Source organism: Dipodomys merriami, unplaced genomic scaffold (assembly GCF_024711535.1).
Source record: "Dipodomys merriami isolate MVZ:Mamm:240054 unplaced genomic scaffold, mDipMer1.0.p SCAF_7, whole genome shotgun sequence".
Lineage (NCBI taxonomy): Eukaryota > Metazoa > Chordata > Mammalia > Rodentia > Heteromyidae > Dipodomys > Dipodomys merriami.
In genome coordinates this window covers 16,452,809-16,468,083 of record NW_027206290.1, presented here as the reverse complement: position 1 = coordinate 16,468,083, position 15,275 = coordinate 16,452,809, and the positions used below count along the sequence as shown (strand labels likewise).

Sequence of the window (15,275 nt, the reverse complement as noted above, 5' to 3'; positions counted from 1 at the left end):
GTACTCCGGGCCTCTAGCTCTTGCTTGGCTTTTCTGCTCAAGGCTGGTGCTCTACCACTTGAGCCATAGCTCTACCTTCAGCTTTTTGCTGGTTAACTGGAGATAAGAGTCTCATAGACTTCCCTGCTCAGGCTGGCTTCAAATCTTGTTCTTCAGATCTCAGCCTCCTGAGTAGCATGAGGCACTGGCACCTGGCTCATAAGTCATTTTGTAACTTTGAACTTTAGGAATCACTGGTACCCTAGCAGTTATGATACAAATGAATCCAATCCCAGGCAGGGGGAGAACTGAACACTCAACTCAGAGAAACAAATGGAGAATGGTGGTTGTCAGAGGCTAGGACGTGGGGAGGAAATGTGGATGATATAAAGAAAAGGAAGAAACAAAAACTGTTGACTACACAATGAAGCTGTTCCTCAAAATTATAGTTTGTGCCAGTACCAGTTGTTCATTTGTACCAGTATAGTCTAAGATCAAAGTCAAGTGTACTCACCCAAACCCCAAGGGTCACGACACTGCGGTGTTCATCCTAGAGGAGAGGCATCCAGGAGCCCTCTGCCCAAAGGTGACCGTCACTGGAAGTGGACAAAGAAGGGTGGGAGCCAAGTCCCCAGTGGATTTCAAAAGCAAACTCCACCAGTATCCATTTGCCACTGAATATCTTAGCAATGCAGGATTCCTATGCATTCTATAATACGAGTTTCAGAGGAAGTTGTTATTTGCCATGGAAACGGAACCAATTCTGGGTTACAAAAGGGAACATATAAGATGGGTAGAGATTGTGAGGTCCCTGTGGCTTCCTTCCTCTCCTTCCTAATTGCACATTTTATTTTCAGAGGCTAAAGAAATATTAAGTGCAAATAAAATCAATTTTCCTCCTTTTGAAGTTTCTGAGCATTTAGAAAGGGGAAACGAAACACCTTCCATTTTTGTGTCTGCGCACTTCTTATTCATGTAGAGAAGGGCACAGCAGAGCAGAGCAGAGCTTAGGAGACAAACTTCACATCTGCTTTGGAATTTACCAAATGACTTTCCCACTTGGTTTCTCCTCTCTGTAACCTCAATTCACCAGCAAGCCCCCAGCCAGACGCTTCACAGGAAACTGAGGGCTGCACAACTCTTGTCCTAGCCAGGTGATTTCCTCTTATTTAGTGCCTACTGTATGTAGAGTGCTGTGTTCAACTGAATGAGATTAAGTAAAAAAAAAAAATCAGTTATTGACTAGGTGCTGGTGGCTCAAGCCTATAATCCTAGATACTCAGGAGGTTGAGATCTGGAGATCCAGGTTTGAAACCAGCTTGAGCAGATCAATCTGAGAGACTCATTTCTAACTAGCAAAAAGACAGAAGCAGAGGTATGGCTCAAGTAGCAGAACACTGGCCTTGAGTAAAAAAAAAAAGCCCCAGTTACCAGCATTAAAAAAAAGAAAAGAAAAGAGGGGAAAAAAAAGAAATCAGTTACTGGTCAAGCAGAATTATTTTCAACATATGATATGGAGGCGCCTTCCTTGCCAGAATTTATAGTTTTGCAATTTCAAGAAAGAACTAAGTTCTAGTTTGTCTTAGGGCCAGATATTTAGGAAATCTCTTAACAGAGGCTCTACAAAGTTGGCATAAAGTTTTAAGTAAATTCAGACATTTATCTGGCCAAACTCAGAATCACCTCTAAAATTCCAGTCATGGATATTCCAAGGATGTTTTCCCACCTCCTTGCTCTATGAAGTCAAGTTTATTACAACTATGTCATGTTTAACAAATTTCACTTTTATGCTATGACCACTACTCCTTAAAAGGCATAGTATCAGACTTAGAATGTGGAACTAACAGTTTAGCCTCCGGATTCCATTCCTAGCTGTTTCTTAACTTCTAGCATGCCAACTGCTTAAAAGCTTGTTCTCCGAGATCACAACACAGATACTCCATCTTTCCCCAACATGTGGGAAAAAAAAAACAAAAACCACAATGGGCATGTATAGATCATGTATAGATCACCTGGATCACCCTGAAATACTCATGTGTATTTTTTTTCTATAGGCAAAAATACACCTACTAACAATCACTCAGGAAGCAAACACAAATTTGTATCAAGCTAAAGAATTCTGACCAATGTTCTGGCATTCAAAATACAAATTTCAAAGCTGAGTGCTGGTGCCTCACACCTTGAATCCTAACTACTCAGGAGGCTGAGCTCTGAGGATCAAAGTTCAAAACCAGGCTGGGCAAACTAATCTGAGAGACTCCTAACTCCAATCAACCAGTAAAATAAAGCTATAAGTGGAGGTATAGCTCAAGTGGTAGAGTGCCAGACATGAGTGAAAAAGCCACGCAAGAGCACAGGGGCCTTGAGTTCAAGACCCAGTACAGGCACAAACACAAAACAAAATTCACAGATGAAAAAATAGGACTACTCAGGCCATTATTTCAGCAGCATAGGTGTCTGTTCTCTGTGAAATTCTCCTTGATTGCCAATTCTCCCTTCTATGTCCTCCTCAGCCACTAACACTATTATTCATAGCACTACTACAGATAATGTGAAGCTGTGGGCTGTTGCATGTACAGTGCTCTCTGAGGTTAATCATTCATCTTCTCAGTACCTGAAACTCACTAAGTGCTGGTGGAGCCTTGGCACTTGTGTTCTGCTGTCTTTACCTTGCATGCACACTAGTAAAAAGTGACATGATACCCACAAGTTTACTTCTCACCTCCTTCCCTCCTCTCCAGCCTTCTGAGGAAGTGATAGACAAGTCCCACACATGGAAAAGCAAGAGAATTGCACTCATAGACTTGTTTTGTTTTTGTGCACCAGTACTGAGGCTTAGACTCTGGAGCTTACATTCTTGCTTAGCTTTTTTCTCTCAAGGCTGGCACTCTACCACTTGAGCCACACCTTGATCTCTGAGTTGGGGGTGGTTAATTGGAGATAAGAATCTCTGAGGTGAGGGGGGCTGGGAAGGTGGCTCGGTGGTAGAGCGCTTGCCTTGCATGCATAAGGCCCTGGGTTCGATTCCTCAGCAACACATAAGCAGAAAAAAAAAAAAAAGCCAGAAGTGGCACTGTGGCTCAATTGGTAGAGCACTAGCCTTGAGCTGAAGAGCTGAGGGACAGCACCCAGGCCCAGAGTTCAGGCCCCATGACCAGACCCCCCCCCCCAAAAAAAAAAGGATCTCTCGGGGTTAACTTCAAACCTCAATCCTCAGACCTCAGCCTCCTGAGTAGCTTGGAATACAGACATAAGCCACATGTAGTTTTAACTTCCAGGAAGCTCTTTAGATATAAAAACAAAATCCCAACCTATTCCAACTGAATCACAGAAGTTATGGGCTTATCATCAAGTCCTTTACCTTTCAAGATGTCCAATTTGGTCTGTCTTCTACATGAGGACACAGAAAAGCCACACAGAGGGGAATGTTTAGGTCAAAGTGGTGTGATACCAGCTAGTTTCACATTCAGGCCTAAAAGGACAAAAAGTGGGAAAGTTTATACCTCAGTTTACACCGACTCTGAAAGAAACTACCCATCCTCCACACTCTGCGGCCAGAGCAATATTTGGAAGGAGAAACAGTAAGAAACCAATTAGGTCAAAAATAGGGAAGGCAAAACTGCTAAAACTCAAAACACAGCTGAAAGAGAGGGACATCTTAGTCCAAATCTACCCAACTGCAGACTGCTCGAGCAAATGGGAGCCTGGAGGGCAAAACCTACCAGACACAACAATCGCATTTGAATTTTTTGATTTTTTTAAGAAACAGAGTATTGCTACAAATCCCAGATTGGCCTTAGACTTTCACCCTCCTCAGTTTCCTGAGTGCTGGGATTGCAAGCATGTATCACCTAGCCAGGATGAAAGTCTGACTTTAATCATTTAACTTTTTCTATAACCAAGAACTGCCACCACAGTTTTTGTTCCAAGTCTTTTCTATGCTTCTGTCCTTAGCAGAGAAAATGCTGAAAAACATCACAATCTAAAAGGCAAGTGTTTATAAAATAATTTAATTTTAAAAAGTAGTTAGGGCAGGTGTTAGTTCACACTTGTAATCTTTGCTACTCAAGAGGCTGAGATAGGAGGATCACGGTTTGAAGCCAGCCCAGGAAGAAAAGTTCCTGAGACTCTTATCTCCATTAACCATTAAAAAGCTGGAAGTGGCGGTGTGGCTTACGTGGTAGAGTACCAGCTTTGAGTAAAACAAGCTAAGAAAGAGTGTGATGTCCTAAGTTCAAGTCCCAATACTTGCACAAAAACAAAACAAAATTCAGATGGTATGGGGGAATATATTAGTTTAGAGTAGGATTTGTTAACCTGGGATTGGCTGGCTCCAAAGAGTCTATATACAGACTCTACATAGATGGGTGATTGTGACCTTGCTAGAAAAAAAAAAAACCCACACCCACACACACACCTACACACTTGGATCTTTGATTATCTCGAGGTAAAAATTATTAGCCTTCAATTGTGGATTTAATTTCAACAACTCATAATAATATTACCAATCCTATCCAACAGAACCACAATACATGTTCAGGTCACACTAGTTGTTGAAGACACCCAATATAATATGTACATTCACTGCTTGTTGCAAACTACAGTACTCCCTGGTGCCTGTGCTCATACTTGTAAACCTAGCTACACAGGAAGCCGAGATCTGAGGATCATAGTTCTAAGCCAGCCCATGCAGAAAAGCCCATAAGACACTTCTCTCCACTTAACCAGCTTAAAAAAAAGGCCTGAAGTAGACATGTGGCTCAAGTGGTACAGCACCAGTCTTGAGTGAACAAATGGAGAACACTCTGACCTTGAGTTCAAGAATACTGGCACAAATTTTAAAAGAAAAGAAAAAATATTACAGAGCCGGGCGCCAGTGGCTCACGCCTGTAACCCTAGCTACTCAGGAGGCTGAGATCTGAGGATCATGGTTCAAAGCCAGCCCAGGCAGGAAACTCTGTGAGTCTCTTATCTCCAATAAACCACTAGAAAACTGGAAGTGGTACTGTGTGTCTCAAGTGGTAGAGCGCTTGCCTTGAGCTGAAGAGCTCAGGGACAGCGCCCAAGCCCAGAGTTCAAGCCCCAGGACTGACAAAAAATAAAATAAAAACAAAATAAAATTACAGTATCAATTCACCTGCAACTACATTTTATCATTCAGTGTCATAAAAAAGCACACAACTAACATTTTGATAACTGTTTCTATTTCATATGGAACTTACTGTAGTTAATAATTGTCTACATCACTAAAGGAGAATAAGGGTTAAGAACTTAGCCAGGTTCTAGTGGCACACACCTGTAATCCTAGTTTCTCAGGCTGAGGCTGAGATCTAAGCATAATGGTTCAAAACCAGGCTGGATTAGAAAGTCCGTGCCTCAAGAATCTCCAATTCAAGCTGGGCGCTGGTGGCTCACGCCTGTAATCCTAGCTACTCAGGAGGCTGAGATCTGAGGATCGTGGTTCAAAGCCAGCCTGGGCAGGAGAGACCATGAGACTCCTATCTCCAATAAACCACCAGAAAACCGGAAGTGGCGCTGTAGCTCAAGTGGTAGAGCGCTTGCCTTGAGCTGAAGAGCTGAGGGACAGCACCCAGGCCCAGAGTTCAAGCCCCACGACCGACAAAAAAAAAAAAAAAAGAATCTCCAATTCATCACTAAACAGCTGAAAGGGGAACTGTGGCTCAAGCAGAAGAGCGCCAACCTTGAGAAAAAAAGGTTAAGCACCCTCGCCCTGAGTTCAAGCCTCAGAATCAGCACTAAAAAAAGGGCGGGGGGTGGATTGAGAAGTTCTGGTCTAAAGCAAATAAAGTTTCTATAGAACCTACCACCATATTCACTGAGACAGCTAGATGAGTAAGTCATTCTATCCATGATTTCACAGTAGAAGATTAAGCTGCCAGGAAGCCAAGCCATAGACACACACCGCATCTAGGTTAGCATTAGCTATCGGTCTTCCTACTCTTCTACCTTGACCTCCATTTACATCTGCACAACTGCCAACTAATGTCCCACCACTAAATGGAAACCCACCACTACCTGGAAAAAGGTATTATCTTTCTGAATTAAGCCAGACACTAGCAGCCCACAGCTATACTCCTAGCTACTCAGGAGGCTGAGATCTGAGGATCATGATTCAAAGCTAGCCTGGGAAGGAAAGTCTGTGAGACTGATCTCCAATGAACCAGCAAAAATGAAGATTTGGAGCTGTGGCTCATGGTAACCAGCCTTGGGCAAGAAAGCTAAGGCAGTGCACAAGACACCCTGGAGCTCAAGTCCCAGAACCAGCACACACACACATAAATTAATTTAACAATATATAAAACCAAAAGTCAATTCCAAAGAACAAGAATGATTTATAAATTACTTTTTCAAAAAAACAACTATGTTGCTATAGTTGTTATAAACGATGAAGTTGGTCTGTTAGTGAGACAAGTGGAAAAAAAAAATTGGGCTCCATAATCTGTCTTTCTCAGAGGTGTCCAAAGTATCTGCAGACAGGCATTAACTTGCTATGCTGAATTGAGTTATGGGTCATTAGAGCAGGTAACATCATCAGCACTTCATATATGGGAGGACTAGAGATAAGTAGGAGAGATTTGTTTAAAGCCACATGAGTGTAAATCATGAAATTGGAAAACAAACTTTTTTTTTGGAGGAGTAAATCTGCTTAAGACAAGTCTCTGAGTTTTCTGCCCAGGCTTGGCTTTGAACTTTGATCTCAGATTTCAGTTTCCTACGTAGATAGGATTACAGACCACCAGCACCAGGCTCTATTTTCTTTTATTTTTGGTCAGTTCTGGGGCTTGAACTCAGAGCCTGGGCGCTGTCCCTCAGCTAGTTTCTTCAAGGCTAACATTCTATCACTTCCAGCCACAGCTCCACTTCCTGTTTTTGAGTGATTAATTGGAGATAAGAGTCTCACAGGGACTTTCTGCTGGGGCTGGCTTCAAAGGATGATCCTCAGATCTCAGCCTCCAGAGTAGCGATCATTACAGGCATGAGCCCACCAGTGTCTGGCTTTCTACTTTCTTATTCTTACAATTAGCTAATCTCAATTCTTCACTTGGACTTTGCATACAAGGACCCAACTTTCCGCCCTCCAATATAAGCATTTAATTCCTCAATGTATGGAAGACTAACTGATCCACAAGGAAATTTCTTGTTGTGAGTGTATTTGGCTTAAGCTAAGGCCTAATCTCGATTTTTTTTTTTCACTCAAAGCTAGTGTTCTATTCCTTGAGCCACAGCTCCACTTCCAGCAGATTTTTTTTTTTGCTGGTGAATTAGAGATAAGAGTTTCATGAACTTTTCTGCTTGAGCTGGCTTCCAAAGGTGATCCTGAGCTCTCAGCCTCCAGAGCAGCAAGGATTACGGGTGTGAGTGGCTCCAATGTGTAACTTTCCATGGGGGCCACGCAGTCACCTTCCCCTGAGGTCACCAGGATCTTAACTTTGTGTCAGTTCTTCTCCACCGTGGAGACCATCTTCACCAAGAGGAAGTTTCTGTCCATGTCTCCACCTGGTCTCACAACTTTACTAAGTTACCCCAACTGGCTTCCAGGTGAGGTTTCAACGCGTTCCCCCAACACTCCCCGCCACTCTTTCTTGCCCTCTGCAGGGCAGACCCGGGGACCTCCTCTGCACTCGTACCGGGCACACAGGGCCCCGGCAACGCCACCGCAGGCCTGGGACCTCCCCCACCAACCCGGCCGCGGCTCTCCCCCCCCCCTCCCCCAGGTTATCTCCATCCCACTCACCCGGCTCGCCCAACACCCACCCGTGACATCGGAAGTCCCCGCAACTTTCGGGGGGCTACGGATGAGGGCTCCGCTCCCTGACCCCCACGATGGTTCAGGGACCCCAAGCGCCGTCCGCTCACCTGTGGGAGCCCCCCCGATCCCCGACCCCCCGCGTTCCTTCACCCTTCAACAAGTCACCGGCCTGCAAAGTCTCCTCCACCTCCATCATCTCCGGGGCCGGGGGGCGGGGAGCCTGCCGACCCCCACAAACTCAAACCTCCATTCTCGTTCAGCTCGCGATCTCGCTGCTCCGGCGCCCCCCTTTATCCCTCGACCCCGGAGGTGACCCTCTCGGAAACCCCGCTTAGGACACCATCTCCAACACCCTCGAGAGATGCCCGGCTCGAAAGACACCCCGCCCCCCCCCCGGGCTCCCCAGACCCAATTCCCCCTCCCGCCCGCCCCCAGCTCCCGGTGGTGGCGGCCCCAGCCTCCCCCCTCCCGCCCCCCGCAGCTCCCAGCACGCGGACGCGGCCCCCCGCCGCCCCTCCCCTCCCCTCCCCCTCCCCAGGTGCCGCTCACCGAGGCGGGCTGGGGGAGGGCCCGGCGCGGGGCCGCGCGGGGGGCTTCGGTCCGGGCGGCTCTCAGCCCCGGGGGGCCGGGGCCCGGGCCAGCGGCAGCGGCGGCGCAGCGTCTCCCCCCGGCGGCGGCAGCGGCGGCGGCGCCGTCCCACTCCCGCAGGCACACATAGGCTCCATTGTCCGCCGGCGCCTCCCCCTTTCCGGCTCCCCCCGGCCCCGCCCCTTCCCCCTCCCCCTCCCCTCCCCCCGGCCCTCCCCCAGACGCACCGCGCCACGAAAAGGTACGGCCGGCCCCGCCTGGGACGCCGGGGGAGGACTGCTCCTCCCCCGGGCCCGCCGTCCCGCCCTCCCCGCCGCCGGGAAGAGCCCGCCCCCCTCCGGGGAATGTCAGCGGTCTCCCCCTCCCGGAACGCGCGCGGTGGTACCAACCCGGCCGCCTCCCACCACCCCCCTCCCGCCCAGCCCGGTCCCCCGCCGGGTCCCCCGCCTTCCCGCCTAGGCCACGCCCCTCCCCACCCCCCCGCGCACGGCCACGCCCCTCCCCGCACGGCCACGCCCCTGACCACACCCCCTGTTACTACGGAGCCGCCCAGCCGGCACCACCTCCGGTTTGCATGGCCACGCCCTCCCCGCGTCATCCCCGCCGGCGGGGGCGCCCACTCCCCACCTTAAAGTGCCAGAGCCCCTTTTCTCAAGTGAAAGAACCGCTCCGGAGGGGCCCGTGGGGCGGGAGGCGCGGCCGCGGGGCTGCTCGTCTTAATGGCACCGCCAGATTCCCGCAGCCCCGGGATCCGCCAGAGGGGGCTGGGGACACTCGTGGAGGCGGGAAGGGAGGGGTCGAATTTGGCCATCTTTGACCGGAGCGGGCGGGGAGCTGCTGAGGACCCGGGTCTCCCTCTCTCTAGCGGGCGGCCCCGGGCCGGGCCTGGTCCTGCGTCCTCGGGGTCCCCGCACCGGCCGGGCGCACCGCACCCGGCGCTTCCCCGCAGCTCTCGGCACGGCGCTGCCGCCCGGCCCGCTTCCCCGCCTACTTGGGGGCCGGGACCCGGACGCCCCTCTCCACCCCGGGCCCGATCCGCAGAGGGGACCCCGCAGACGGCTTCACAACCACGGTCTTCCTTCCTTCCTTCCTTCCTTCCTTCCTTCCTTCCTTCCTTCCTTCCTTCCTTCCTTCCTTCCTTCCTTCCTTCCTTCCTTCCTTCCTTCCCGTGATTCCCCCGAAGGCTGATGGCCCGGGGGAGCGGGAGCCCGTCGGGTGGCACTTCCTGGAGGAGGAGGAGGAGTGACTGCGTCGTGGTTGACGCGTGGCGGCGGACCGCGGCGCACCCCCGCCCCCGCCGACCCCTGGCTCCCCCCGAAGACCCCCAACCCCGGTCCGCGACGTCTAATCCTATCCCACTCACCGGGCGCTGCGGCCCCCCCCCCCCCCGGCGTGGGCAGGTCTGCGAGGAGAGAAGATCCGTTTTCTCCCCGAAGATGGGTAGAAAGCCACCTAGCCCCAGCGCGCCTGGCCATCCACTAGGACACCTTCCTTTCCCTTTCAGCTTGTGCCTGGGCTGGGGCTTGAACTCGCCGGCCTGGGTGCTGCCCCTTTGTTGTTTTTCCTGCACCAGGCTTTAAAAGCTCTAGGTCCAGAGCCACACAGCTCCACTTCTGGCTGTTGGCTGGTTAGTTAGCCCTGGAGAGGTTCATGGATCTGAGGATCACGGTTCAACGCCACCCGGGCGGGAAAGCCCTTGAGACTCTTATCTCCAGTACACTACTTTGGAAAAGCTGGAAGTAGTGCGGTGGCCCAAGTGGCAGAGCACTAGCTTTGAACACAAAGAAGCTCAGGGGCAGTGCCCAGGCCCGAGTTCAAGCCCCACACACCCCCATCCCCACCCCAAAAGAAGTTTCATGGGTTGGCTTCCAACTGTGATCCTCAGATCTCAGTCTCTTGAGTAGCTAGAAGGATTACAGGCGTGAACCACCTGTGCCCAGTGAAACCTCCCTTCACAAACATGAACCATTGTAAGAGAACCCTAAATGATAAAGCAGATTTGCCTCCCTTTCAAGACACTTAAAATTCTTGACTAGCATGTTTCTATGCCATGACGCTTTGCTTGCATCCTGTGAAATATTATAGCAAGATGTCTTCTCTGACTGAGCACATACATGGGGGGGGGGAACTATAATTTATAGTTAGTATAAACTATAAATCTCAAAGCAATTGAAGAATTCCAAATAGGAAATGTTTAAAATAGGGTGGGGATTTTAGATTAACTTTTGGCTTTAGAATATTATATAGCCAAGACCCTCTACAAAAGAAGGCAGAGATAGAAGTCAACTATAGACAGCCAAATGCAACAGTATGCATGGCATATTTGGACCTTGCATGCATCTATGAAAAGGTCACCATGAAACCCTTTTTAAAAATAATGCAAGAAAGATTTTTAGCTCTGCACCTGTGGCTCAAGTTTATAATCCTAGCTACCTGGGAGGCTGAGCTCTCACCCCTGGCAGGAAAGTCTGTCCAATTAATCACCAAAAAGGGGGAAGTAGAGCCTGTGGCTCAAGTAATGGTAGAGTGCCAGCCTTGAGCAAAAAGATTTTTAAAGTGGACATGAGAAGGGAGAGGGCCAGAAAATAATAGAGGAGATAAACACAATGGAACCACATTATATGCATGTATGGAAATACAATGATTGTTCTCACACTGCAGTTCATATATGCTAAGAAAAAAGACTTTGGAATTACTAATGTAAGTGAAAAGAAGGACTCATATAGATTTTATCTACAACAGAAAACTGCTAAGCCTTAAGCTGGGGTATGTCAGACCAGTTAGCTCTGCTCAGAAAGCTCAAAAAAAAAAAAAAAGCTCATTAGGACAATAATACACAATTTTTTTGGGGGGGGGGTCCGGTCGTGGGGCCTGAACTCTGGGCCTGGGTGCTGTCCCTCAGCTATTCAGCTCAAGGCTAGCGCTCTACCACTTGAGCCACAGCGCCACTTCTGGCTTTTTTCTTTTTGCTTATGTGGTGCTGAGGAATCGAACCCAGGGCCTCAGGCATGCAAGGCAAGTGCTCTACCACTGAGCCACCTTCCTAGCCCAATACACAAATTTTTGTTAAAGTCTTAATCACTTTTTGCTAGGCATTAAGTTCTCATGCCTCATGCAACTGTGTTTCAAAGCTCAAAATTGTCTCCTGAATAAGAAGGAAAATGCAAACATAGTAAATGCACAGCACTAGAAATAAAAGCAATATCACAAATTTGAGAATGCCAAAAATAAAACCATGAAATCTAAAGGTTAGAATCTCCATAGTAATTTTAGCTTAGCAACATAACACATGGATGAGAAAGGTATTTTTAAATATTATCTGTTCTACTAAATAGTTTACATTCATTAGAATATTTGTCCTCTGAATTTCCTAGCTCCCATGAGCCGCCAGTTCACTACTTTGGTGTTTAAGGTCTGAACATGTTATACATACAGAAACACTAATGGATAATGGTAAAAACATTTTTAAAAGCATCTTATAAATAAAAGCTGCCAAGTTCCTACTGCTCTAGAAACTCTAAAAGAAGAAATCTTTTTTCCCCTGAAAATGGTAAAATTGTTAAATAATAAAGGCTTTTGATAGTAAAGAAACCTACTTTTGTTTTTCTTACTGAAATTTACTTCTAAAGATGATAAAAACTCAAGGGTATTGCACATATGGATGACTGAAGTTAGGATCTGTGTTCTTCAACTGATCATTCTGTTTGCTATTATTGATTGTGTACTGTTACTGTGTTTTCTATCTACATACTCCATTTTCAAGTTAAAGGAACAAGAGGTTTTGTTAAACATACCCAAATTAGAATGGTGAGGCCAGGTGCTGGTAGCTCAGGCCTATCATCCTAGCTGCTCAAAGCCAGCCTGGGCAGGAAAGCTTTAGAGACTCTTGTCATCAACTAACCAGCAAAAGGCTGGAAGTGGAGGTGTGGCTCAAGTGGTAGAGCACTAGCCTTGAGTTTTGAAAAAGCTAAGGAATAGCACATAGGCCCTGAGTTCAAGCTCCACTACTGATCTAAACATGTATATGCAGACACACACACACACACACACACACACACACACACTTTTTAGAGTTAAGTTTCATTTCTAAGTTTCTATGTCTTTTACTTGGGCTCAGAGCTTCAGGGGTAATCCGGACTCCACATCCTCTTGGTCTAATGTATCTTCTCAGTAGCTCCCACAAATTACTCCTATATAATTTTGTTGGTTTTGCTTTATAAGTTAGGACTGTTAGCACTGACATGCCTACCTTTAACCTCTACCTGTCAGCCATCAATTCTACATGCTCTTTCCAGATAGATCTTAAAAGACCTTTTCACACACATTGCAGTTCCTGCTGTCGGGGCCACGCAAATGATTTAAGCCATACTGGGTAGATGAAGGCCTATCTACCCTGAGATCCTAACATTATGCTATACTAGAATTATTTTTTAAGTACTGGCTTTACAGACATTTGGATCTGGGTTTAAACACTGGACTATATTTTCTTAGCTAAGAAACTGCAGGCAACAGACAAAACAAAGCTAAACATGATATATTTTCTTTCTCATGCATTTCAATTAGTAGTTGTTTCTATCATTAGTTCTAAAACACATCTTAAACTGGTGTGTTTACAGCTCATGCCTGTAATCTTGGCTTCTCAGGAGGCTGAGATCTGAGTATTAAAAGTGGAAGCCAGCTGGGGCAGGAAAGACTATGAACCTCTTATCTCCCATTAACCACCAAAAAGCCAGAAGCGGAGGTGTGGCTCAAGCAGTAAAGCACCAGCCTTGAGTGAAGAAATCAAAACAAGAGTGCAAGGTCTTGAGTTCAAACTTCAGTATTGGCACAAAATGTCTACAGTTTAGTAAGTGGCCACTGTGTGCCAGGTGCAAAGCACTGAAGATTGTAAATTATATAAGGACATACAAGACATGTTCCCTCGTGTTGGGCTCTGGAACCTCTCTCGTTAGGAATACTGACAAATAAATATCTACAATTAATTATATTAAGTGTTGTGATACGGATAAATAAACACCAGGTGTTGGGGACATATGGAAGAGAGGTATCTAGGCAGACAAGAGAATTAAGGAATGCAAAAAGACCCAAGCAGATTCTTCAAGACTGCGTAGGAGTCAGCCAGGCAAAGGACTCTGAAATGTATGAAGGCTCAGCTGGGTGACAACGTTTATAAATAACCACCAGGCAAGAGAGAAGGTAATAAATAAAGCAAAAAGTAAAAGTGGTCCAAAGGTGATGAGAGAAGATACATTATGGGAAGGGAGAGGCATGAGCTCCGCTGCTTCCTGGGGGAGCAGGGGTCCATGCCCGGTCTCTTCAGCACTCCACGCCCTGACTGCTGGGCGAAGAGTAATAATGATATGTGGATGTTTTCATGAGGTTTGCTCTTCAGCTTCCGCAGAACACTTATAAGGGAAAACTTACCAGATATTACACATAGGACATTCTAAGGGAAAACTAACAGTCATTTCTACGTGGCTAGGGCGGGGTGGGGGGTGTCTTGGTTAGAGTGCCTGATTTTGTTGTTGCTGCTTTTTTTTGTTTTGCTTTGTTTTTGTGCCAGTACTGGAGCTCAAACTCAGGGCCTGGGTGCTGTCCTTTAGCCTTGTCTGCTGAAGTCTGGTGTTCTACCACTTGAGCCACTGCTCCGCATCCACTTTTTTGCTGACTAACTGTACATAAAGAGTCTCTTGGACTTATCTGCCAGGCTGGCTTCAAACCAAGATGCTTAGATCTCAGCCTCCTGCATAGCTAGGATTACAGGCGTGAGCCCCCAGTACACAGCTGTAACATCTGGTTTTGAGTAGCAGCGGTGTGGCCTAGTTACTCAGCTACCATGGCTCCTGAAGTGAAGTAATGATTCATTTTCCTTCTGGAGCCATGCAGTAGTATATTAATGACGATGTCATTAATATGTGTGCATCGTCATACCTAATGCAAACTGAAGTGCTATTATGATCATGTTTGGTTGTCTCTGGATTGTCTAAAGTGTGTTGGCTTGGGGAGAGATTTGGGGGACACTGAATAGACTTTACTCACTGGCCTTTTCTCTACGCTCATGATGCTTTTCTGTATTCTGCACTATATTTCTATCTTTGGAGCCAGGCATGGTAGCTCACATCAGAAACCCTCAGGGGCCATTCACCAGGCTGAGGCATGAGGATAGAGGTTCAAAGCCAGCCATGAGACTGTTATCTCTAACTTACTAGCAAAAAAGGTGAAAGTGGAGGTGTGGCTCAAGTGGTAGAGTGCCAGGCTTCAACGGCCAGACCCTGAGTTTAAGCCCCAGTACTGGCACCCATACAAAAATAATTTAAAAACTTAAAGTAAGTAAAGCAATAAAGAGGCATAAATATTACTATTATGTAACTTTTGGTTTTTTAGATCATTATATTTCATTGCAACTATTTGTTCAATCCTATGTAGTTAATATTATGAGTTTCAATCATTACTCTGGTTTTTACTGGACTGGGCTAAAAGAACTGTCCCTGGTCTCCACCATAGACACACACACACACACACACACACACACACACACACACACACACACACACACACACACACACACACACACACACACACACACACACACACACACACACACACACACACACGGCCTACAACTCCTGAAATCCAGCATTAGAGAGCATTTCATTTTTTGTTTCTTGTTGCTTTTTTTTTTAAGATGCTTGTTAAAATGCAAATATCCCCAAAGGGGACGGACTTCCAGGGAGTGTGATTAGTTAACCCTCTAAATGGGGTTGATCACCAGCTAGCTAGCTGAGCATGTCCTGAGATCTGATTAAACAAATGCCAGCGACCTCCCCTCCCTGAGAAAGGGCCAGGTTTAGGACTGAGGAGTGAAGCCCTCCAGTGGCTGTACCCTCAGGGGTGTTTACAATATAGTTGGGGGAGACTGGAGTGTTCTGGAAGGGAG

The 15,275-nt window shown here is 47.1% G+C and overlaps 1 long non-coding RNA gene across 2 annotated transcripts in view; it reads right to left on the bottom strand.

Annotated features, from left to right (window-relative positions):
- The window catches only part of LOC138817162 (uncharacterized), a 51,103-nt gene that overhangs the window by 2,165 nt on the left and 33,663 nt on the right, over positions 1–15,275 (bottom strand). Inside the window, exons 1-3 of one of the 2 annotated variants that reach the window (XR_011368771.1) lie at positions 8,300–8,489; positions 3,341–3,451; positions 494–575 (exon numbers count right to left, since the gene is read on the bottom strand). This is a non-coding gene — a long non-coding RNA (uncharacterized lncRNA). Of the gene's footprint in view, positions 1–493; positions 576–3,340; positions 3,452–8,299; positions 8,490–15,275 lie in introns of those variants that run through there. The other variant, XR_011368770.1, reaches the window with a different exon arrangement.